Source organism: Hyperolius riggenbachi, chromosome 10, assembly GCF_040937935.1.
Source record: "Hyperolius riggenbachi isolate aHypRig1 chromosome 10, aHypRig1.pri, whole genome shotgun sequence".
Taxonomy (NCBI): domain Eukaryota; kingdom Metazoa; phylum Chordata; class Amphibia; order Anura; family Hyperoliidae; genus Hyperolius; species Hyperolius riggenbachi.
Window position 1 is genome coordinate 279,734,719 of NC_090655.1, and position 26,399 is coordinate 279,761,117.

Genomic DNA, 26,399 nt, shown 5'->3' on the forward strand with positions numbered 1-26,399 from the left:
CAGATATCGATAAGATATTTCACAATCTAGCTTCCAGATGGAAGTCCAATTTTTTGCTTCCTTTATTCCCTTACCTCCCTTCCTAATCTTCCCTTTTCCTTCCCTCCCATAATCTTCCCTTCCACTAATATTATCAAAATGTTATGATATCTTCATCTAAAAAGAAGTCTCTTCATAAAGTTTGTGTCACAATAACTAATTGCTGAATAATCGCTGAAAAATTTTGCCGATTGCATTATTCACAGTCGCTGCAACTTTAGCATGATTTTAATGCAAGTGAATGGGAGCGGTTTTCTTTAAAAGTGCTCAGAAAGCGCTTATAGTGTGTCTCAGCCCTAAGTGGGTGTTTGCTGTTTTTTATCAACAATAATAATTTTATTGTTTCAATATTGTTTCAACACTCAACACAAATATTTGACAAGCAGTAATTTAGAGCTTTTCTCCAGTGTGAATTCTATCATGTCTGATAAGATGCCATTTCTGTACAAAACATTTCCCACACTCAGCACATGAATAGGGCTTCTCTCCAGAGTGAGATCTCTCATGCCTGATAAGATGCGGTTTCTGTACAAAACATTTCCCACACTCAGAACACGAATAGGGCTTCTCACCAGTGTGAGATCTCTCATGTATGACAAAATGTGATTTCTGCGCAAAACATTTCCCACACTCAGAACATGAATATAGCTTCTCTCCAGAGTGCAATCTCTCATGTCTGATAAGATTTGATTTCCGTACAAAACATTCCCCACACTCAGAACATGTATAGAGCGTCTCTCCAGAGTGCAATCTCTCATGTTTGATAAGATGTGATTTCTGTACAAAACATTTCCCACACTCAGCACATGAATAAGTCTCCTTGCCAGTATGAGATCTCTCATGTGTGACAAGACTTGATTTATATGCAAAACATTTCCCACACTCAGCACATGAATAAAGCTCCTTGCCAGTGTGAGATCTCTCATGTGTGACAAGACTTAATTTATATGCAAAACATTTCCCACACTCAGCACATGAATAGAGCTTTTCCCCAATATGAATTTTCTCATGTCTGACAAGGTCTGATTTACTCCCAAAACATTTCCCACATTCAGCACATGAATAGGGCTTCTCACCAGTGTGAGATCTCTCATGTATGGCAAGGTATGCTTTCTGTGCAAAACATTTCCCACACTCAGCACACGTATAGGGCTTCTTACCAATGTGAATTATCTCATGTTGTTCAAGGTTTGATTTTTTCCCAAAACATTTCCCACACTCAGCACATGAAAAGAGGTTTTCGCCAGTGTGAGATCTCTCATGATGGCCAAGGTTTGATTTACTCACAAAACATTTCCTGCATTCAGCACAAGAATAGCGCTTTTCACCAGTGTGAGTTCTCTCATGTTGGCGAAGGTTTGATTTACTCACAAAACATTTCCCACACTCAGCACATGAATAGGGCTTCTCCCCAGTGTGAGATCTCTCATGTGTGACAAGCTGTGCTTTACGCCCATAACATTTCCCACACTCAGCACATGAATAAGGCTTCTCACCAGTGTGAGATCTTACATGTTTGACAAGGTCGGAGTTCTGTACAAAACATTTCCCACACTCAGCACATGAATAGGGCTTCTCACCAGTGTGAGATCTCTCATGTGTGACAAGCTGTGATTTCTGTGCAAAACATTTCCCACACTCAGTACATGAATAGGGCTTCTCGCCAGTGTGAGATCTCTCATGTTGGACAAGCTCTGATTTCCATACAAAACATTTCCCACACTCAGCACATGAATATGGCTTCTCACCTGTGTGAGATCTCTCATGTCTAACAAGCTTTGTTTTCCGTACAAAACACTTCCCACATGTGGAACAGGAATAAGACCCTCCAGCAGGGGCAGTGATGTGCTGGGTATGAGGCCCCTGAGGGTTATACAGGTGAGGGGAGTCTGGGGGAATATTTGGGGTCACCAGGACATCTGCAGGAGACTCTTGTCCAGTGACATCATCATCCGTTGTACAGTCTGTGGATACAGAGAGACGACTCTCTGAGAGGTTCCTGATGCCGCGACTCCGCCCTGCAAATAGAGAAACATCATCACTTCCTGTTACAGAATTCTGAGGGGAGGAGCAAATATCATTAGGGAGGGTCAGTGAGCTGCTGAGAATTCCAAGTTGATGCCTTGCATACAACTAGCAGGGCCGTGGAGTCGGAGTTGAGGAGTCGGAGCAGTTTTGTGGTACCCGGAGTCGTACAAAAATGCACCAATTCTGAGTAAAATTTAAACTGTAATTAGAAGAAAAAAAATATGATAAAATGTTCTATATATCAGGTAATAGTCATCAGAAATGACTTCTATATACAGTAATAGCAGTGCTTAGCCCACAAAAATGAAATAATAAACTTATGATGCTGCAATAAGGTGTATGTGCGCTGTGAGGTCACACAGTAACAACGCAACAGGAAGGACGCTGTAACCAGGAAGGAGGAGCATGTACAGCGGGAGGATGTGCGGCAGCTGCAGAGGGAGCCTGTGGGGGAAGACGAGCGTAGTGCCTGGGGTGCTGATGTGTGAAGAGCAGCACCATCGGAGGACCGGAGTGTACAGAGCAGGACTGGAAGAAAGCAGTGCAGCAGCAGGAACAGGCCAGATCTTCTGAGAGCCGCTAGTGTAGTGTAACTGGGACGGGGGCATCAGAGGTTACTGTAGTGTGGTTGATGGGGGCAGCAGGGGTTAGTGTAGTGTAGTTGGTGTGGGCAGCTGGGGTTAGTGTAGTGTAGTTGGTGGGGCAGCAGGGGTTAGTAGAGTGTAGTTGTTGGGGGCAGCAGAGGTTATTGTAGTGTAGTTGGTGGGGGCAGCATGGGTTAGTGTAGTGTAGTTGGTGGGAGAAGCAGGGGTTGGAGTAGTGTAGTTGGTGGGGGCAGCAGGGGTTAGTGTAGTGTAGTTGGTAGGGGCAGTAGTATAGTAATGTAGCTAGTGGGGCAGCAGGGGTTAGTGTAGTGTAGTTGGTGAGGGCAGCAGGGGTTAGTGTAGTGTAGCTGGTGGGGGCAGCGGTTAGTGTAGTGTAGTTGGTGGGGACAGCAGGGGTTAGTGAAGTGTAGTTGGTGGAGGCAGCAGGGGTTAGTGTAGTGTAGTTGGCGAGGGCAGCAGGGGTTAGTGTAGTGTAGTTGGTGAGGGCAGCACGGGTTAATGTAGTGTAGTTGGTGGGGGCAGCAGAGGTTAGTGTAGTGTGTTTGGTGGGGCAGCAGGGGTTAGTGTAGTTGGTTGGGGCAGCAGGGGTTAGTGTAGTGTAGTTGGTGGGGGCAGTAGGGGTTAGTGTAGTGTAGTTGCTGGGGGCAGCAGGGGTTAGTGTAGTGTAGTTGCTGGGGGCAGCAGAGGTTAGTGTAGAGTAGTGGGTGGGGGCAGCAGAGGTTAGTGTAGTATAGTTGGTGGGGGCTGCAGGGGTTAGTGTAGTGTAGTTGGTGGAGCCAGCAGGGGTTAGTGTAGTGTTGTTGGTGGGTGCAGCATGGGTTAGTGTAGTGTAGTTGGTGGGAGAAGCAGGGGTTGGAGTAGTGTAGTTGGTGGGGGCAGCAGGGGTTAGTGTAGTGTAGTTGGTAGGGGCAGTAGTATAGTAATGTAGCTAGTGGGGCAGCAGGGGTTAGTGTAGTGTAGTTGGTGAGGGCAGCAGGGGTTAGTGTAGTGTAGCTGGTGGGGGCAGCGGTTAGTGTAGTGTAGTTGGTGGGGACAGCAGGGGTTAGTGAAGTGTAGTTGGTGGAGGCAGCAGGGGTTAGTGTAGTGTAGTTGGCGAGGGCAGCAGGGGTTAGTGTAGTGTAGTTGGTGAGGGCAGCACGGGTTAATGTAGTGTAGTTGGTGGGGGCAGCAGAGGTTAGTGTAGTGTGTTTGGTGGGGCAGCAGGGGTTAGTGTAGTTGGTTGGGGCAGCAGGGGTTAGTGTAGTGTAGTTGGTGGGGGCAGTAGGGGTTAGTGTAGTGTAGTTGCTGGGGGCAGCAGGGGTTAGTGTAGTGTAGTTGCTGGGGGCAGCAGAGGTTAGTGTAGAGTAGTGGGTGGGGGCAGCAGAGGTTAGTGTAGTATAGTTGGTGGGGGCTGCAGGGGTTAGTGTAGTGTAGTTGGTGGAGCCAGCAGGGGTTAGTGTAGTGTTGTTGGTGGGTGCAGCAGAGGTTAGTGTAGTGTAGTTGGTGGGGAAAGCAGGGGTTAGTGTAGAGTAGTTGGTGGGGCAGCAGGGGTTAGTTAGTGTACTTGGTGGGAGCAGCAGGGGTTAGTGTAGTGTACTTGGTGGGGGCAGCAGGGGTTAGTGTAGAGTAGTTGGTGGGGGCAGCAGGGGTTAGTGTAGTCGGTGGGGGCAGCAGGGGTTAGTGTAGTGTACTTGGTGAGGGCAGCTGTCATGTAGCACTTGTGAGGGAGACCATTGTGCTGAGTGTAGCGACCCTTGCAGCTCGACACCCGGTATCCCTGGAGTGGTAACAGGAGGACCAAGGTGTTCAAGAGGCAGGAGTGCTCGCTGGAACCGGAGATCAGGTAAGCAGGCAGGAACCACGGCATTCCTCAATGGCCGAGTCTGGAACTGCAGGGACTCAGAGACCAGTGTAGATAATAGCAAGGCAGATCCTAGGACAAACAGAAGTCGGCAACAGTGCAGGTAGTCATACTGGCAAGGTTCGGCAATGGAGCGGGTAGTCAGGCAGGCAGAAGTCATCAACAGAGCGGGTAACCAGGCAAGCCGAGGTCCGGATCCAGGAATCAGGCAAACAGGCAGACACTACACACTTGAGATAAAAGTCTTTGGAAAAGGCAAGATCACAGACCAATTTTATCCCACTCCATGTAGTATGAGAGCCATACTCTACACAGTCTATTCTATGGAGCTGCACTCCACATCAGATAAAGCATTCAGCCTCCTCAGAAGCGGGCGTTTTTCCCGCGAGGTGCACTAAGGCTTCCCGGTGAGCCTGGGGTCCCCCTCCTTCTTGCCTCTCTTGCTTCCATTGTGAGTATTCAGGTTTATCGTCTTTTTCACCCTCCGTGGTGCATCCTATGCACATTATTTGAGATTTTTCGTTTGCACTTGTTCAGCCATTGGCTGTCTGATTCATTATTGTTCATGCTACACATGTATTATTGTCTTGGTCGTTGCACATTGTCACTTTATCATTGATTTACCTCATTGTCACTAGCACTTTATTGCCCCTGGAGTGGTTACATTCATATATTTATTGATCCATTCATTATTGATGTATGTGTATCTTCTACTTTGTACTTTATTATTTATATTTATTTTTCCTTGCTATATACATTGTTTCCCATTGAGGCAGTAGGTGATCCTCATCCATTCAGTCATACCTCTTGATTACACCTTGCACCAGTACTTATATAATTTCATGATTTAATCGGTGCAGGTGTATTATTCATTGTATTTGGGACCCCAGACCCATGTTGTGGTTGTTGTTTTTATAGATGTTTTTAATATATTGGATTGTTAATAAAGATTAATTTATACTACATTATTCTATATTAGTCCTGAGTGGTGCTAGCATGGCCTCTTTCCCTTTTTTCTTTTTTCAATATTGATTGGCCTATAGCACGCCCAGGAACTATTTATTGTTTATTATTTATTTAGTGGTGCTACGTTCCATATACCCTTTTGTTCAAATATGTAACGATTGGTGTCAGCACACAGAGAGAATCTGATTATTGGTGATCTGCAGTATCACCAAGAATACAGATGCTATACCTGATTATATGGTGATCTGCAGAATCACCAATAATACAAGTATGACTAACCTCTGGACACCTAATAATGTGTAAGTGTTTGGGTGCAACAGTAGAAGGTTATCTCCCGTGGAGCGGGAGATACAGACACCACTGCAGGCAGTGGACACCTGAGGGGCAGGTGACCTATGGCCAAGGAGGAGCTATCTCTAGAGATGAGATAGAGCAGCAGCCAGTGATTCCCTGATGGAATGGAATCAGACTGTACTGCAGCCAACGGACTCCAAATAGGAAGAGACCACTGACTGCACTGCAGGAAGGCCTCTCTGAGGTACAGGAGGTCCTTGCAGCTAACTGACACCTGGTGGGGTAGTGTCAAGGAAGTACAGACAGACTAATCAGTCGGGGAACGAGTGACAGCCAGGAAGGTCAGACAGGCCAGGTCGGCAACACACAAGCATATCAGGTACAAAGACAGAAGACTGATTTGGTAACCGGATACAAGCAGGGTCAGTAACTGGTAGACAGATGGGCAGAGGTACCGAATCAGAAAGCAAGAGAGAGGTCAGCAAAGCAGAAGGTCATAACAGATATACATAAGCACAATTCTAATCTGAGGTGTGAGGCCCTTGGTCTCGACACCCGGGAACTGGTCTAAAGAATAACAGAGTAATGACACAGCAATCCTAAGCTTGGGTGTGAGGTCCTTGGTCTCAACACCCTGGAACTGGTCTAGAGTATAACAGAGCATAAGCAAAGGTAATATGGCTAAGGCCACATACAAACATCAGACCATAGTCTTTTGAAAATGAAAGATCACAGACCAATTTTACCCCCTTTAATGTAGTATGAGAGCCATACCTACACAGTCTATTCTATGGAGCTGAACTCCCCATCAGACAGAAATCTTACCCCCTTCCATGTAGTATGAGAGCCATACCTACACAGTCTATTCTATGGAGCTGCACTCCCCATCAGACAGAAATCTTACCCCCTTCCATGTAGTATGAGAGCCACACCTACACAGTCTATTCTATGGAGCTGCACTCCCCATCAGACAGAAATCTTACCCCCTTCCATGTAGTATGAGAGCCACACCTACACAGTCTATTCTATGGAGCTGCACTCCCCATCAGACAGAAATCTTACCCCCTTCCATGTAGTATGAGAGCCACACCTACACAGTCTATTCTATGGAACTGCACTTCCCATCAGACAGAAATCTTACCCCCTTCCATGTAGTATGAGAGCCATACCTACACAGTCTATTCTATGGAGCTGCACTCCCCATCAGACAGAAATCTTACCCCCTTCCATGTAGTATGAGAGCCACACCTACACAGTCTATTCTATGGAACTGCACTTCCCATCAGACAGAAATCTTACCCCCTCCCATGTAGTATGAGAGCCACACCTACACAGTCTATTCTATGGAGCTGCACTCCCCATCAGACAGAAATCTTACCCCCTTCCATGTAGTATGAGAGCCACACCTACACAGTCTATTCTATGGAGCTGCACTCCCCATCAGACAGAAATCTTACCCCCTTCCATGTAGTATGAGAGCCACACCTACACAGTCTATTATATGGAGCTGCACTCCCCATCAGACAGGAATCTTACCACCCTCCATGTAGTATGAGAGCCACACATACACAGTCTATTCTATGGAGCTGCACTCCCCATCAGACAGAGATCTTACCCCCTTCCATGTAGTATGAGAGCCATACCTTCACAGTCTATTCTATGGAACTACACTCCATCAGACAGAAATCTTACCCCCTTCCATGTAGTATGAGAGCCACACCTACACAGTCTAGTCTATTGAGCTGAACTCCCCATCAGATAGAAATCTTTGCAAGATGCTGCACACAAAGATGCTGTACAGACACAAAAGATCAGTATCTACAAAAGATCTGTTCCTGCCAAAGATCCGTTCCTGCAAATTGTATTCATTGTCTGAGTTCTGCAGATCATCATACACACCTTGTTTAACTGAAATTCATCTGCAGATCAGACAATCATCTGCAGATCTGAAAATCCATCCTGGTGGATCTGATCTGCAGATGAATGTCTATTAAACAAGGTGTGTATGATGATCTGCAGATATCATAGACTATGAATGCATTTTGCAGGAACGGATCTTTTGCAGGAACAGATCTTTTGCAGATACTGATCTTTTGAATGTCTACAGCATCTTTGTGTGCAGCATCTTGCAAAGATTTCTGTCTGATGGGGAGTTCAGCTCCATAGAATAGACTGTGTAGGTATGGTTCTCATACTACATGGAAGGGGGTAAAATTGGTCTGTGATCTTTCATTTTCCAAAGACTATGGTCTGATGTGTGTATGAGCCTTTAGTGTGAATTCCCAGCTCCTGCTGGTTTTAACACACTGTAAGATCTGACTGAGGTCTGAGTGCTCACACGTAAGTATTCGCAACGGAAAAAGATCCATTCCTGCAAAATGCATTCATAGTCTATGAGATCTGCAGATCCTCATACACACCTTGTTTAACAGACTTCATCTGTATATCTGGCAATCATCTGCAGATCTGAAAATCCATCCTGGTGGATCTGATCTGCAGATGATCTGCAGATGATTGTCTGTTAAACAAGGTGTGTTTGAGGATCTGCAGATCTCATAGACTATGAATGCATTTTGCAGGAACGGATCTTTTGCAGGAACATCATCGTAAGAGAACAGAGGCGCCAGCAGGATAAAAGGTAATAAAAATTTTAAAATTTGCTGGGAGGCAGTGGTGGACTTACCTCCGGAAAGCAGACTCAAAATACTGTCTGAATTAAACAAATAAATTTATTATTGGTACCCCAAAAGATGCGGCAGAGGCGCAATTCGTGCTACTGACGGGCTACTGTTTGTCCCCTATCTTATTGCCTGATGAAGCGGGCTGTGCCTGCGAAACGCGTTGCATCTTTTGGGGTACCAATACTAAATGTATTTGTTTAATTCAGACAGTATTTTGAGTCTGCTTTCCAGAGGTAAGTCCACCACTGCCTCCCAGCAAATTTTAAAATTTTTATTACCTTTTATCCTGCTGGCGCCTCTGTTCTCTTACGATAATACTGTGTCCACCCCTGGTGGAGGGGTGACCTACCCCTACTTTCCTGATCTACAGAGAGCGACATCTTAATCCTGAGTGAGGACAGGTCTAATCTCCTCACCTGCATCTACAGTGGTTGCCTAAGAGGTAACCCATGTTTGTGAGTATATTCATCTCACACTTACATTTATCCACGGTTTCCAATACATACTACACTATATTGGGCTCTCGGTGTTTCTTTTTTAACTTTTGCAGGAACAGATCTTTTGCAGATAATGATCTTTTGAGTGTGTACGGGCATCTTTGTGTGCAGCATCTTGCAAAGATTTTATCTGATGGGGAGTTCAGCTCCATAGAATAGACTGTGTAGGTGTGGCTCTCATACTACATGGAAAGGGGTCTGTGATCTTGCCTTTTCCAAAGACTTTTATCTCAAGTGTGTATGCAGCATTAGTCATGACACGGGAGAGCAACACTAGCTGCAACACTACAGCACTGAAGTGTTGCACTCTCCAAACTTAAATAGGCCGTTTTGGCGCGCACCGCAAATTGCACGCAAGCGCGCGCACATGCAAATGCCCAGAGCAGACATGCATAAACAAGCCATCCCTGCGTACGCGCGTACACAACGCTCACGCCAACGCCTACACCGCGCATCGCATGCTGGAGAGCACTGACAGGCCGCCCCGCCGGGACCCTCCAGGATGACTGCCAGCATCCGTGAATATCGGCCGCCTAGCCTGGACAGGTAACTGACCGTGACAATGCCCCCCCCCCCTAAGGGGCAGCCTCCGGATGCCTACAGATGCTGGCTTCTCAGGAAATTCCCTGTGGAATCTCTTGACCAATCGGGAGGCACGAATGTTGGTCGCCGGTACCCATGAACTCTCTTCTATGCCATATCCCTTCCATTTGATAAGGTACTGGATCCGGTTGTAAGTCTTCCTTCAGTCCAGGATTGCTTCCACCTCATACTCCTCTTCTCCCTCTACCAAGACTGGTGGTGGTGGAATCGCCCTTCGGCCAGGAAAAGGATCCCGGGCAGTAGGTTTCAGTAGTGACACATGGAATACCGGGTGAATCCTCAGATTACCAGGGAGATCCAGTTCGTACGCTACTTATCCCATCTTCCTCTTGATAGTAAATGGCCCAATCGATTTAGGACCCAGTTTGTTCGAAGGGCAGGCTAACCTCAGGTTTACAGTATATAACTAGACAGAATCCCTTTCCTTGAAGTCAGGGTTACCTCTCCTGTGAAGATCAGCTTTCCTCTTGTAACTCTCCTGGGCCCGAGTCATAGTTTGTTGCAGGATTTGATTGTTGTCTTGTAGACTTTTGATCAGGTTATCTGAGGCAGGTACTGATGATTCCGGAAGAACGTTCGGCAGGAAAGATGGATGAAACCCATAGTTGGCGAAAAACGGGGATTGTTGCGTACATGAATGGATAGAGTTGTTGTAGGCGAATTCAGCTAATGGTAGTAGCTGAACCCAATTGTCCTGTGATGAAGATAAGAAACATCTCAGATACTGCTCCAGAGTTTGGTTGGTGCGTTCCGTTTGGCTGTTGGACTGTGGGTGATAGACAGATTAAAAGTTTCATTTGATATTTAGAGACTCACACAGGGCCTTCCAGAAGCGAGATGTGAACTGTGGGCCCCTATCGGAGACGATATCTGCTGGGATCCCATGCAAACATACGATCTCTTTTACAAATGTGTTGGCCGTTATCTGTGCCGAAGGTGTCAGATGGGGCCAGAGATGATGAGAATACTAGATTGTCATCTAAATACACGATAATGAACTGGTCAATAAAGTCTTTTAGCACTTCATTTTCGACTTTATTTGATTAGCCGCACCCAGGCTATGCATATACATAGGTTAGGATTTAGTTAGTGTTAGGCCCCTCCCATGGAGGATCGACTTCTTCGCAGTGGCAGGGACGAGTACTTAATAGGTTGCATGCAAGCTGTTAATGGAAACCAACATCCTCCAGTGGTAGACAGGACATGTGTATGCTCGGTGTGTATTATATCCCACAAGTGGGGCTTGCACTCTTTTGCAGGTAGGCACTTGCCTGTTTTTAAAGAGACACTGAAGCGAAAAAAAATATATGATATAATGAATTGGTTGTGTACTATGAATAATTACTAGAAGATTAGCAGCAAAGAAAATATTCTCATATTTTTATTTTCAGGTATATAGTGTTTTTCTAACATTGCATCATTCTCTAATATGTGCAGATTACACAACACTCAGCATTCAAAATGATTCTTTCAGAGCAGTCTGTGAACTAATGACCTCTCCTCTGGCAGAGAAAAAGACATTTGTTTACTTACAGTTGAGATAATAAAAGTCAGAAGACAGCCCTCTCCACGACTTTGAAAGTCGTAGAGCTTAATGGCTTTTTTGCATAGAGATAACAACTGGCGTTTCTTAACTCTTCCTGTACTGGAAGCAATTAGACTGATGTATCTGATCTTAATGTTTTATTTCTTAGCTGTACTACACATACAAATCATAATATCATATTTTTTTTTCGCTTCAGTGTCTCTTTAAGTAGCGCTGTTCATTTCCTTGCTATGTACTAATTTAATTCGTTTTTGGTCAGCTGCTCCCACTTAACAGCCATGCTTTTGGTGTATGTGCAGAGCTTCTGTTTGGGTTCAAGGTGCGTTTGTAGTTTCTGGGGGGCTCAGCGCACCTCTGATTGGAGGCCATTCAGAGGCGGCCTGGTGTTGCGCAAAAGGTGGATCAGCGCAATAGTCAATGCAGGGTCGTAGTGTCTTGTCCTTCTTTTGCACAAAGAAAATCCCTGCTCCAGCAGGAGCAATGGATGGGCGGATGAAGCCTTTCTTCAGGTTCTCTTCAATATATTGTCTGAGGGTTTCTTGTTCAGGATCAGAAAGCGGAAACATTCGCCCAAACGGAATCTTGGAGCCGGGAACTAGATCAATAGGGCAATCATAAGGTCGGTGAGGTGGTAAACAATCTGCTCCTTTCTTGTCAAAAACATCAAGGTATTCGTGATACTGAGAAGGAACGGTTTCCCGGAGTGCTTCTGATGTGCATAGCAGTGGACCAATAGTAACAGGGCTCATGGGTGAACAGCAGCTCCCACAGTAAACTGAATTAAATGAAACAGCTCCTGTGGACCAGTTGATAAGTGGACTGTGTGCTCAGAGCCAAGGTAATCCTAAAACCACCGGAAACATTGGAGAGGCCAGTAGATCAAACTTGAGTAATTCTTGGTGGTTTTCAAAGATCAGAGCATTGGCAGGGATGGTTTCCATGGTAACTGGTCCAGAGCTGACTGTTGATCCGTCAGCTAAGTGGATATAGAGGGGTTCTTTGCGGGTTTGTACAGGGATTTGATGATTAGTGGCGAAATTGACGTCCATAAAACAACTGCAGGCTCCAGAGTCGATAATGGCAGTGGTTTTTAATGGTTCTTACTGGGAACTGGAATGAGATAGAGATGTTAAAATGGTTAGTGGCTATTGCAGGACCACCGGAAGGCGGATTTCTAGAAGAGCGATCCTCACCTGCAGGTCGGACCGGACAAGTCCTGATCAGATGACCGGCGGCTCCACAATAGAAACACAGATTTCCTTGTCTCCTTCTGTTTCTTTCTTCTGCCGATAATGATGGGCGCATGACTCCTAGCTGCATGGGTTCACCCTGATCCACTACTTCAGTAGGTACTGTAGCTGAGTAGGATGGAAAAGTAGGGACCCAGGGTGCACAGGACGAACCACTTGAATTCTTTTCCATCTGACGTTCCCGAAAGCGTCGATCAATTTGGATTGCCAACTCGATCAACCCCTCAAGGGTAGCTGGTATTCAAACACGAGCAAGCTCATCCTTCAGGGATTCCGGTAATCCAAGACGGTACTGGTGTTTAAGCGCCCCCTCATTCCAGTCAGTGTCAGCTGACCATCTGCGGAATTCGGACGTATATTCTTCTACTGATTTACGGCCCTGGTGGAGGTTTTACAATCCCATTTCAGCTGTTTCTTGACGTTGTGGATCGTCATACAAAGTGGGTGAACAGAGCTTCCATTGATGCTAGAGCTGGGTGTTTCTGTTCCATCAACCTGTGAGCCCAGGCTTGAGGTTCACCCTGTAATAGGGCGATGATAAATCCCACCTTTGTTTCCTCATGAGGAAAGGTACCTGGCTGCTAAGCAAAGTATATTTGGCAAGCGTGCTTGAAGGCCTGAAACTTGGATCTGTCTCCTGAAAAGCGTTCTGGTGTTAGGACCCAGGTTTGGGAGCTGGTGCGAAGGTTGCTGCAGAGGCAGGATTGACGGGTGGTGTTATTTGAGATGCAGCGGTAGGGGCAGGCGTCAGACTGGGGACAGGTGTGGCAGAGGACAGGGTGTTGATTCGACCTTCCAGGCTTTGGTGTCCTGCTTGTAGTTCCTTGAGGGAGTCTGTCAAGGCAGCCATTTGATTGCAGAGGGTGCTTAATACAGTCGCTACCTCAGCGGTCTCCATTTGAGGCTGTAGTATTATGTCACAGAGCACTTGTGACGGAGACCGTTGTGCTGAGTGTAGCAACCCTTGCAGCTCAACACACTCTATGCCTGGAGTGGTAACAGGAGGACCAAGGTGTGCAAGAGGCGGGAGTGCTCGCTGGAACCGGAGATCAGGTGAGCAGGCAGGAACCACGGCACTCCTCACTGGCTGAGTCTGGAACTGCAGGGACTCAGAGACCAGTGTAGATAATAGCAAGGCAGATCCTAGGACAAGCAGAAGTCGGCAACAGAGCGGGTAGTCATACAGGCAAGGTTCGGCAATGGAGCGGGTAGTCAGGCAGGCAGAAGTCATCAACAGAGCGGGTAATCAGGCAAGCCGAGGTCAGGATCCAGGAATCAGGCAAACAGGGAGAAACGAAGTCATGACACGGGAGAGCAACACTAGCTGCAACACTACAGCACTGAAGTGTTGCACTCTCCAGGCTTAAATAGGTTATTTTGGCACGCACCGCGTAACGTGCGTGCAAACGCCCAGAGCAGACATGCATAAATAAGCTATCCCTGTGCACGCACGTACACAACGCTCACGCCAACGCTGCGCAATGAGCACCGACAGGCCGCCCCGCTGGGACCCTCCAGGACGACTGCCAGCATCCGTGAGTACCGGCCGCCTAGCCTGGACAGGTAACTGACCGTGACAGCAGCAGGAGTTAGTGTAGTGTAGCTGATAAGGGCAGCAGGGGTTAGTGTAGTGTAGTTGGTGGGGGCAGAAGGCGTTAGTGTAGTGTAGTTGGTGGTGGCAGCAGTGGTTAGTGTAGTGAAGTTGGTGGGGGCAGTAGGGGTTAGTGTAGTGTAGTTGGTGGGGCAGAAGGGGTTAGTGTAGCTTAGTTGGTGGGGGCAGAAGGGGTTAGTGTAGTTTAGTTGGTAGGGGCAGCAGAGGTTAGTGTAGTGTAGCTGGTGGAGGCAGCAGGGATTAGTGTAGTGTAGTTGGTGGGGGCAGCAGAAGTTAGTGTAGTGTAGTTGGTGGGGGCAGCAGAGGTTAGTGTAGTGTAGCTGGTGGAGGCAGAAGGGATTAGTGTAGTGTAGCTGGTGGAGGCAGCAGGGATTAGTGTAGTGTAGTTGGTGGGGGCGGCATAGGTTAGTGTAGTGTAGTTGGTGGGGGCAGTAGGGGTTAGTGTAGTGTAGTTGGTGGGGGCAGCAGGGGTTAGTGTAGTGTAGTTGGTGGGGGCAGTAGGGGGTAGTGTAGTGTAGTTGGTGGAGGCAGCAGTGGTTAGTGTACGGTAGCTGGTGGGGGCAGCAGGGGTTAGTGTAGTGTAGTTGGTAGGGGCAGCAGGGGTTAGTGTAGTGTAGTCGGTAGGAGCAGCAGGGGTTAGTGTAGTGTAGTCGGTGGGGGCAGCAGGGGTTAGTGTAGTGTAGTTGGTGGGGACAGCAGAAGTTAGTGTAGTGTAGTTGGTGGGGACAGCAGAAGTTAGTGTAGTGTAGTTGGTGGGGACAGCAGAAGTTAGTGTAGTGTAGTTGGTGGGGGCTGCAGGGGTTAATGTAGTGTAGTCGGTAGGGGCAGCAGGGGTTAGTGTAGAGTAGTGGGTGGGGGCAGCAGGGGTTAGTGTAGTGTAGTCGGTGGGGGCAGCAGGGGTTAGTGTAGTGTAGTTGGTGGGGACAGCAGAAGTTAGTGTAGTGTAGTTGGTGGGGGCTGCAGGGGTTAATGTAGTGTAGTCGGTAGGGGCAGCAGGGGTTAGTGTAGTGTAGTTGGTGGGGGCAGCAGGGGTTAGTGTAGTGTAGTTGGTGGGGGCAGCAGAGGTTAGTGTAGTGTAGTTGGTTGAGGCAGCAGGGGTTAGTGTAGTGTAGTTGGTGGGGGCAGCAGAAGTTAGTGTAGTTGGTGGGGGCAGCAGGGGTTAGTGTAGTGTAGTTGGTGGGGGCAGAAGGGGTTTGTGTAGTTTAGTTGGTGGGGGCAGCAGGGGTTAGTGTAGTGTAGTTGGTGGTGGCAGCAGGCGTTAGTGTAGTGGGTAGAGTAGTTGGTGGGGGCAGCAGTGGTTAGTGTAGTGTAGTTAGTGGGGGCAGCAGAGGTTAGTGTAGTGTAGTTGGTGGGGGCAGCAGGAGTTAGTGTAGTGTAGTTGGTGGGGGCAGCAGGGGTTAGTGTAGTGTAGTTTGTGGGGGCAGCAGGGGTTAGTGTAGTGTAGTTGGTGGTGGCAGCAGGCGTTAGTGTAGTGTGTAGAGTAGTTGGAGGAGGCAGCAATGGTTAGTGTAGTTGGTGGGAACAGCAGGCGTTAGTGTAGTGGGTAGAGTAGTTGGTGGGGGCAGCTGTGGTTAGTGTAGTTTAGTTGGTGGGGGCAGCAGGAGTTAGTGTAGTGTAGTTGGTGGGGGCAGAAGGGGTTAGTGTAGTTTAGTTGGTAGGGGCAGCAGAGGTTAGTGTAGTGTAGCTGGTGGAGGCAGCAGGGATTAGTGTAGTGTAGTTGGTGGGGGCAGCAGAAGTTAGTGTAGTGTAGTTGGTGGGGGCAGCAGAGGTTAGTGTAGTGTAGCTGGTGGAGGCAGAAGGGATTAGTGTAGTGTAGCTGGTGGAGGCAGCAGGGATTAGTGTAGTGTAGTTGGTGGGGGCGGCATAGGTTAGTGTAGTGTAGTTGGTGGGGGCAGCAGGGGTTAGTGTAGTGTAGTTGGTGGGGGCAGTAGGGGGTAGTGTAGTGTAGTTGGTGGAGGCAGCAGTGGTTAGTGTACGGTAGCTGGTGGGGGCAGCAGGGGTTAGTGTAGTGTAGTTGGTAGGGGCAGCAGGGGTTAGTGTAGTGTAGTCGGTAGGAGCAGCAGGGGTTAGTGTAGTGTAGTCGGTGGGGGCAGCAGGGGTTAGTGTAGTGTAGTTGGTGGGGACAGCAGAAGTTAGTGTAGTGTAGTTGGTGGGGACAGCAGAAGTTAGTGTAGTGTAGTTGGTGGGGGCTGCAGGGGTTAATGTAGTGTAGTCGGTAGGGGCAGCAGGGGTTAGTGTAGAGTAGTGGGTGGGGGCAGCAGGGGTTAGTGTAGTGTAGTCGGTGGGGGCAGCAGGGGTTAGTGTAGTGTAGTTGGTGGGGACAGCAGAAGTTAGTGTAGTGTAGTTGGTGGGGGCTGCAGGGGTTAATGTAGTGTAGTCGGTAGGGGCAGCAGGGGTTAGTGTAGTGTAGTGTAGTTGGTGGGGGCAGCAGGGGTTAGTGTAGTGTAGTTGGTGGGGGCAGCAGAGGTTAGTGTAGTGTAGTTGGTTGAGGCAGCAGGGGTTAGTGTAGTGTAGTTGGTGGGGGCAGCAGAAGTTAGTGTAGTTGGTGGGGGCAGCAGGGGTTAGTGTAGTGTAGTTGGTGGGGGCAGAAGGGGTTTGTGTAGTTTAGTTGGTGGGGGCAGCAGGGGTTAGTGTAGTGTAGTTGGTGGTGGCAGCAGGCGTTAGTGTAGTGGGTAGAGTAGTTGGTGGGGGCAGCAGTGGTTAGTGTAGTGTAGTTAGTGGGGGCAGCAGAGGTTAGTGTAGTGTAGTTGGTGGGGGCAGCAGGAGTTAGTGTAGTGTAGTTGGTGGGGGCAGCAGGGGTTAGTGTAGTGTAGTTTGTGGGGGCAGCAGGGGTTAGTGTAGTGTAGTTGGTGGTGGCAGCAGGCGTTAGTGTAGTGTGTAGAGTAGTTGGAGGAGGCAGCAATGGTTAGTGTAGTTGGTGGGAACAGCAGGCGTTAGTGTAGTGGGTAGAGTAGTTGGTAGGGGCAGCTGTGGTTAGTGTAGTTTAGTTGGTGGGGGCAGCAGGAGTTAGTGTAGTGTAGTTGGTGGGGGCAGCAGGGGTTAGTGTAGAGTAGTTGGTGGGGGAAGCAGGCGTTAGTGTAGTATGTAGAGTAGTTGGTGGGGGAAGCAGGCGTTAGTGTAGTATGTAGAGTAGTTGGTGGGGGTAGCAGAGGTTAATGTAGTGTAGCTGGGCAGTTTAGCTTAAAGAAACACTGAAGCGAAAAAAAAATGATGATATTATGATTTGTATGTGTAGCACAGCTAAGAAATAAAACATTAAGATCAGATACATCAGTGTAATTGTTTCCAGTACAGGAAGAGTTGAGAAACTCCAGTTGTTATCTCTATGCAAACAAGCCATTAAAGGGACACTTAAGTCAAACAAAAAAAATGAGTTTTACTCACCTGGGGCTTCCAATAGCCCCCTGCAGCTGTCCGGTCCCCTCGCCGTCTCCCTCCGATCCTCCTGGCCCCGCCGGCAGCCACTTCCTGTTTCGGTGACAGGAGCTGACAGGCTGGGGACGCGAGTGATTCTTCGCGTTCCCAGACACATTAGCACCCTCTATGCTGCTATATGGTATATGATATATGCTATAGCAGCATAGATGGCGCTATTGTGGCCAGGAACGTGAAGAATCACTCGCGTCCCCAGCCTGTCAGCTCCTGTCACCGAAACAGGAAGTGGCTGCCGGCGGGGCCAGGAGGATCGGAGGGAGACGGTGAGGGCACCGGACAGCTGCAGTGGGCTATTGGAAGCCCCAGGTGAGTAAAACTCTTTTTTTTTTTTTGACTTAAGTGTCCCTTTAAGCTCTCCGACTAAGTTAAGGCCCATACACACGTCGGATTTCCGCGAACGACAGGTCGTTTGAACGTCCCGTCGTTCGCCCGCTAAGTCGGGTGTGTGTACAGGCTGTCGTTCGCTTGAAAAGGGTGAGTTTGAGCGATCCGCCGGGCGGATCGCTCAAACTCGCCCTTATCAAGCGCACGACAGCCTGTACACACGCCCGATTTAGCGGGCGAACGACGGAACGTTCAAACGACCCGTCGTTCGCGGAAATCCGACGTGTGTATGGGCCTTTAGTCGTGGAGAGGGCTGTTATCTGACTTATTATCTCAACTGTTCCTGGACTATTTACTTTTTCTCTGCTAGAGGAGAGGTCATTACTTCACAGACTGCTCTGAAAGACTCATTTTGAATGCAGAGTGTTGTGTAATCTGCACATATTATAGAATGATGCAATGTTAGAAAACACACTATATACCTGAAAATAAAAGTATGAGAATATTTTCTTTGCTGCTAATCTTCTAGTAAATATTCATAGTACACAACCAATTCACTATATCATATTTTTTTTTTCGCTTCAGTGTCTCTTTAAATGGTGACAGTTTTGTGGAGAGGTCCATAAGATGCCCCTGCAATATAGACACACCACGTTTAGTATTTTATCCCTATTTATTAAAAAAAAAAAAAAATGAGAACTATTGTTAGTTTCTGTACTAATTTGACACAATTTTCAAACTCCAGGTTTACTATACCAGGTGTTGCTCCCATAGTCTTCAAATGGAGACTGGCCGGGACCTGGAGAGGTAGTTTACTATACCCGCATGTTTACTATACCTAAGTTTATTATAGCAAGATTATACAATATACACATGACATGTCAGGCATTCAAGTTGACAATGAGTGTTAGCTTCCTGTCCAGGAGGTTTTTGTTCCCAAAAGCAGATGTCATCTTAAAATACTGTAGCTTTAAAATTCCTAAACTTTGGCAGTGATGAATTGAGGGGGAGGAGCCAGAGTCGGTGGAATGATAAACTGAGGACTCGGATGATTGTTGTACCGACTTCACAGCCCTGATGATTAGCATACAATTTGCACCAGCTCAGAGTTATTAGCATGTCACAGATCATCACTAGTTATCAGCCTGACAGAGAACTGCAGAAGGTTGTGCTCATTACAGGCGGCCAATCACATGACAATAACTTTGCCTTGCATGAAGATTGTATTAGCTAGGAATTCAGCCAATTAAATGCATTGCCTGACAAATCTGATTATCTGCATACAATTTGCATTATAATTGCATACAAGTCAGAGTTATTTGCATCTCACTGACCTTCCCTACAGTTAAAGCATTGGCCATACATGGAAAGCAGTGCACTGGGTAAGGGCTCTGCCTCTGACAAAAGAGACCAGGGTTTGAATCTCAGCTCTTCCTGTTCAGTAAGCCAGCACCTATCGAGTAGGAGACCTTGGGCAAGACTTCCTCACACTGCTACTGCCTACAGAGTGCCCCCTAGTGGCTGCAGCTCTGACGCTTTATATCCGCCAGAAGAAAAGCGCAATATTAATGTTTTGTGTCTTGTCTTGTCTAAATTGTAGAGCGTGATGAGACAATGGCAGCAATGTGTTACTCCTGTGACATCAGACCTCTATGTACTTATAGCAAGAGATCTGTGTTATGTTTGTAGAGCAATGTGGTGTCACTTACACATTCTTATTGCCATTTATTAAATCAATATAATATGTCCAAACAACTGGTCTTTCTACCAAAGATTGCTTCTATTTCTTGATTATTGCAGAATAATTATCAAAAATGTGCTTTTATGTTTATATAAAATGCAGCATTTAACCACTTCGTCCTCCTTGACGTACTTCTACGGCAAGGAGGACATGTGCGCTCCCGCGTACTCCTGGCCGCGGATTCATTAGCCCAGGAATCAATGAATCGGGCTATGGTGCCCGATCACTGATTCCTCTCCCCTGAAGAAAAAGCGACAGCTTCTCTCGGAAGCTTCGCTTTTTCTGACTCATATGTCCCTCTAAGCGTATATGTTACGCTTAGAGTGACATCATGTAAACAAACTCAAGGTTGCCATCTTGTGGCCAAAACGTAAAACTACATCTAAAAGTTAAAAAAAAAAATTAAAATACACATATATTTCCCCAAATCAAACACAATTTACATCCCACCCTCCCAAAAATACCCACATAAAATGTTTAATAAAAAAAAAACAAAAAACATTACAATAAAAAAAACACAAATATTTACCTAAGAGTCTAAACTTTTTAAATATCTATGTAAAGATGAAATATTTCTATTTTTTTTATAAGCTTGTAAATAGTGATGGATGCAAAACGGAAAAAAATGCTCTTTTATTTCCAATAAAATATTGTCGCCATACATTGTGATAGGGACATAATTTAAACGGTGAAATAACCGGGACAAACGGGCAAATACAATACGTGGGTTTTAATTATGGAGGCATGTATTATTTTAACCACTTAAGCCCTCGGCCGTTTTCACTTTATGCATCCGAGCAATGTTCACCTCCCATTCATTAGCCTATAACTTTATCACTACTTATCACAATGAACTGATCTATATCTTGTTTTTTCCACCACCAATTGGGCTTTCTTTGGGGGGGGGTACATTTTGCTAAGAGCTTCCTTGCTGTAAATGCATTTTAACAGTAAGAATAAGAAAAAAAACTGAAAAAATGCATTATTTCTCAGTTTTCGGCCATTATCGTTTTAACCACTTTGTCCTCCTTGACGTAGTTGTACGTCAAGGAGGACATGTGCGCTCCCGCACACTCCCGCGGCCGATTGCGCACGTGCACGCACGCTCCCGCCCGTGAATCATTAGCCCAGGAATCAATGAATCGGGCCATGGTGCCCGATCACTGATTCCTCTCCCCCGCAGAAAAAGCGACAGCTTCTCTCGGAAGCTTCGCTTTTTCTGACTCCTATGTCCCTCTAAGCGTACATGTTACGCTTAGAGTGACGTCATGTAAACAAACTAGTAGTTTTACTATCTGGCCACAAGATGGCCACCTTGAGTGTTTTTTTTCTCCTTGTGCTTCTAGCTAACTGGAAGCACAAGGAGGACGTGGAAAATTTTACGTGCAGAAAGACGGAAGCCTCTAGTAAGAGCACTTCGGTTTTTCTGCTGGGGACATGGATCGGAGATTAGGAACCATGTTCCCATTTACTGATCCCAGGGCTACCGGGGGACAGCACGGGGGCGCCCCGCAATCACGCGCCAATGCGCGGCACCGCAGCAGAGCAACCGCCTGGACGCGAGCAGAAATGGTTAAAAGACAACTGAAGTGAGAGGGATATAGAGGCTTCCATATTTATTCCCTTATAAACAATACCAGTTACCTGGATATCCGGCGGATCTTCTAATAGTTTTAGTTATAGACTAAAACTAGTCCTTGGTAAGAGTACTTGTAGAAGGTACAGACAGGAACAAAGAACATCTATCAGGCCCTAGGCAATGTAACTGTGGGAACATGTAAGAGTGATGTGCAGGTACTCTGGAGATTGAGGGGATTCTTACTCTATTACACATTCTTCATGCACAATCTGAACCAGGTTTATGGGTGACAGACAACACCTCTGTGTTCAATGTGCACAACATTCTCAGTGGATTCCCTGCAGCTCTGTGGAGAGTGCATATGTAGAGTATAGTACTACTGTGTACCAAAGTAAACCTGAGACAGATGAAATTAAAGTTTTATACATACCTGGGGCTTCCTCCAGCCCCCTTCAGGCTAATCTGTCCCTCGCTGTCCTCCTCTGCCACCTGGATCTTCTGCTATGAGTCCAGGTACTTGAGCCAGTCTGGTGAAGTGCGCATGCACACACTCCGCCGCCGGGAGCGTACTACACCTGCGCAGCACTATTACGCAGGTGCAGAATGCTCCTGGCTGTGGAAGCGGCACGTGGCCGGACTTCGCTGACTGGCTGAATTACCAGGACTCATAGCAGAAGATCCAGGTGGTGGAGGAAGACAGCGAGGGACTGGTTACAATTCATCCAAGCAGCGCTCAGATCCAGAAATCCTCAATTTTAGGTAGATATGAATCAAGGAACACCCTATAAAAGTAAACTCATATAGTGCAATATTGTCTTTATATAAGAACCACCACAGTGATCACTGCAGGACAAGACAACAGTGCCTTTCTTCGGAAACACTAAGCGGGGATAACTCCCCCAAGTGGGTTCCTCTCACCGTGTCCCTACTTGCTGCTCAGCATTTCAGCCCTCCTATGATCTGGGCAGGATTCCCTTAAAAGCACACTTTAAAAGTAAGCCAGGACACATCCATAGTGTAAAACTGTTTCAAATGTAATCGCTAAATTCAAGTTAAAATATGCGTATCAAATGTATAAAACGTTCAGGCACATCTGAATAATGTCAGCATCTGCCGCGGTCGGATCCCGCTGCACGCCTTCAGCCGCCAAATACCCCCTCACCCTCCTTCCTGGATTGTGCCCTGTGTGTCTTCAAGCTCCGCCTCCAAGCTGCAGGTCTCCAAGCTTCCTCCAGCCCCCTTCAGGCTAACCAGGGACTGATTAGCCTGAAGGGGGCTGGAGGAACCCCCAGGTTTGTAAAAAAACTTTTCTTTTCATCCGTCTCAGGTACCCTTTAATTCGTAGTCACCAACCCAAATTTTAACAACATATAAAATTATTTGATTTCATGAGCAAAAGGAGTGCATAGATTTGCATAAATCAGCATTAACGCAAAATTATTAGCATCTTATTGACCATTTCTATTAGCGACACAGCTACACATCAGGCTTTATTCTTACAGCATAGATGTTATTTAATATATACACTCACCTAAAGGATTATTAGGAACACCTGTTCAATTTCTCATTAATGCAATTATCTAATCAACCAATCACATTGCAGTTACTTCAATGCATTTAGGGGTGTGGTCCTGGTCAAGACAATCTCCTGAACTCCAAACTGAATGTCAGAATGGGAAATAAAGGTGATTTAAGCAATTCTGAGCATGGCATGGTTGTTGGTGCCAGATGGTCCAGTCTGAGTATTTCACAATCTGCTCAGTTACTGGGATTTTCACGCACAACCATTTCTAGGGTTTACAAAGAATGGTGTGAAAAGGGAAAAAATCCAGTATGTGGCAGTCCTGTGGAGGACAATGCCTTGTTGATGTTAGAGGTCAGAGGAGAATGGGCCAACTGATTCAAGCTGATAGAAGAGCAACGTTGACTGAAATAACCACTCGTTACAACCGAGGTATGCAGCAAAGCATTTGCGAAGCCACAACACGCACAACCTTGTAATGGTGTGGTAGATGTTTTCTTGGGACACTTTAGGCCCCTTAGTGCCAATTGGGCATCGTTTAAATGCCACAGGCAACCTGAGCATTGTTTCTGACCATGTACATCCCTTCATGACCACCATGTACCCATCCTCTGATGGCTGCTTCCAGCAGGATAATGCACCATGTCACAAAGCTCGAATCATTTCAGATTGGTTTCTTGAACATGACAATGAGTTCACTGTACTAAAATGGCCCCCACAGTCACCAGATCTCACCCCAATAGAGCATCTTTGGGACCTGATAGAACGGGAGCTTCGTGCCCTGGATGTGCATCTCACAAATCCCCAACAACTGCAAGATGCTGTCCTATCAATATGGGCCAACATTACTAAAGAATGCTTTCAGCACCTTGTTGAATCATTGCAACATAGAATTAAGGCAGCTCTGAAGGCGAAAGGGGGCCAAACACCGTATTGGTATGGTGTTCCTAATAATCCTTTAGGTGAATATATATATATATATCCATCCACTAAAAGATTCCTGTGTACACATCATATATACAGTCACAATAAGATGTGTATATCTGACTTCAAAAATACGGGGACCGCTTTATTGAAGCAGCACAAGTAACTATTTGTGATTGGTTTACATCATTTTTGTGTACTAAGCACGGCTATTACTGTGTATATACATTATTTGTGCCATCTATTATCTGAGAAATAGAACATTTTATCATATTTTCTATTTTAATTACAGTTTAAATTAATTAGGAGTCGGTGCATTTTCCCCGACTCCAGGAACCCAAAAATTGCTCTTGTGGCATTGTATTGCTGCTGTGAGATGTAGCCGGATGCTTCTCCCTCCATCACCCCCTCCCCTCTCCACAGAACACAACATACTCTAAAGACATCAAGGTGTCTGTACTGTTATCAGGAGACAATGGTTGAAATCTTGTCTCTTCCTGTTCAGTAAGCCAGCACCTGTTCAGCAGGAGACTTGGGCAAGACTCCAAAACACTGCTACTGCCTATAGAGCCTGTCCTAGTTATTGCAGCTCTGGTGCTTTGAGTCTGCCGAGAGAAAAGCATATTATAAATGTTTTGTGTCTTGTCTTGTTATTATTAGTAACCTGTCACAAAGCACAATCAAGAATGATAGTCTAACCTCTTCTGGACCGCTGTAGTGGCGGGTCATCAATGAGCACCGTTTTTAGACCGAAAAATGTCACTGGCTCTTAAGGGACCAGAGACTGCTGGCCTGGAAGTGGTTGTGATTGACAAAAATCTAATAAGTACATCACGTAACCCCAAACAGGCCAGTCTGTGAGCAGTGACACCAGCAATATACATACACATTTATTCTATATTACTGCTGATTACTCACCTGTTCTGCCCTCTGTAACATTGTCCTCCTCTTTACATGTCCTCATCATGTCACCCTTCTTCACAGACTGCTGATCACTCCTCACATACGTCTCTTCTTCTTTCTCTTTAATTGTCACCATCATGACACCCTCCTCCATAGACTGCTGATCACTCTTCACACATGTCTCTTCTTCTTCCTCTTTACTTGTCCTCATCATGTCACCCTCCTCCATACACTGCTGATCACTCCTCACATACGTCTCTTCTTCTTCCTCTTTAATTTTCACCATCATGACACCCTCCTCCATAGACTGCTGATCACTCCTCACATATGTCTCCTCTTCCTCTTTAATTGTCCTCTTCATGTCACCCTCCTCCAAAGACTGCTGATCACTCCTCACATATGTCTCCTCTTCTTCCTCTTTAATTGTCCTCATCATGTCACCCTCCCCCAAAGACTGCTGATCACTCCTCACATACGTCTCTTCTTCTTCCTCTTTACTTGTCCTCATCATGTCACCCTCCTCCATACACTGCTGATCACTCCTCACATACGTCTCTTCTTCTTCCTCTTTAATTTTCACCATCATGACACCCTCCTCTATAGACTGCTGATCACTCCTCACATATGTCTCTTCTTCCTCTTTAATTGTCCTCTTCATGTCACCCTCCTCCAAAGACTGCTGATCACTCCTCACATATGTCTCCTCTTCTTCCTCTTTAATTGTCCTCATCATGTCACCCTCCCCCAAAGACTGCTGATCACTCCTCACATACGTCTCTTCTTCTTCCTCTTTACTTGTCCTCATCATGTCACCCTCCTCCATAGACTGCTGATCACTCCTCACATACGTCTCTTCTTCCTCTTTACTTGTCCTCATCATGTCACCCTCCTCCATAGACTGCTGATCACTCCTCACATACGTCTCTTCTTCTTCCTCTTTACTTGTCCTCATCATGTCACTCTCCTCCATAGACTGCTGATCACTCCTCACATACGTCTCTTCTTCTTCCTCTTTAGCCACAGCACTTACATGTATCAGTTCACCCACCTAAGTTCACAAAATAAAATCTAATATAAATTTTGAACACAAATGACAGCATATGCAGAAGAAAGAATGTAATACAGTTTGGAGTCTCTGGTGACCCTCAGCTCCACCTACCTGATAATGGTGGGGGATGGTGGGGTCTTCCTGTGGCCAATCCTGGGAATAAAGAGGACCTGTACATCTCTCTGGTGGGTTTCTGTTACAGGATACATCTGTAGGAAACACACACACTGACTGAATACATTGTCTCTATGTGATTATCAGATGATGGGGGATCTAGGTGGACAATCCCGGGAATAAAGAGTACCTGTACATCTCTCTGGTGGGTCTCTGTTACTGGATACATCTGTAGGAAACACACAGTGACTGAATACATTGTCTCTACAATGTCTCACAAAAGTGTTGGGCTCGTTTAAGTGCCGCACCACCAGAAAAAGACCTTTATGGATCACCATGGTAGTACGCGGTGTGTGTGTGTGTGTGTGGGGGGGGGGGGGGGGCAGTGTTCAGGTCATACACAACACTCTCCTTTAAATGAGTCTGCATGGATGTCGTCCCAGAAGGAAGCAGCTTAAGCAGCTTCTAAAGCTAATGCACAAGAAAGCCTACAACCAGTTTGCTGAAGACAAGCAGACTAAGGACAGGGATTACTGGAACCTCCTGTGGTCTGGTGAGACCAAAATAAACATATTTGGTTTAGATGGAGTGAAGCGTGTGTGGTGGCAACCAGGTGAGGCGTACAAAGACAAGTGTGTATTGCCTACAGTGAAGCATGGTGGTGGGAGAGTCATGGTTTGGGCTGCATGAGTGCTGCCAGCAGTAGGAAGCTACAGCTCATTGAGGGAACCATGAAAGCCAACATGTGCTGTGACCTACTGAAGCAGAGCATGATACCCTCCCTTTTAAAACTGGGCTGCAGGGCAGCATTCCAATATAATAATGACCCCAAACACATCTCCAAGATG

At 46.5% G+C, this 26,399-nt stretch overlaps 1 pseudogene; it reads right to left on the reverse strand.

The window, feature by feature from the left end:
* Positions 1–26,399, reverse strand: part of LOC137537242 (zinc finger protein 208-like) — a 154,282-nt pseudogene that overhangs the window by 83,042 nt on the left and 44,841 nt on the right.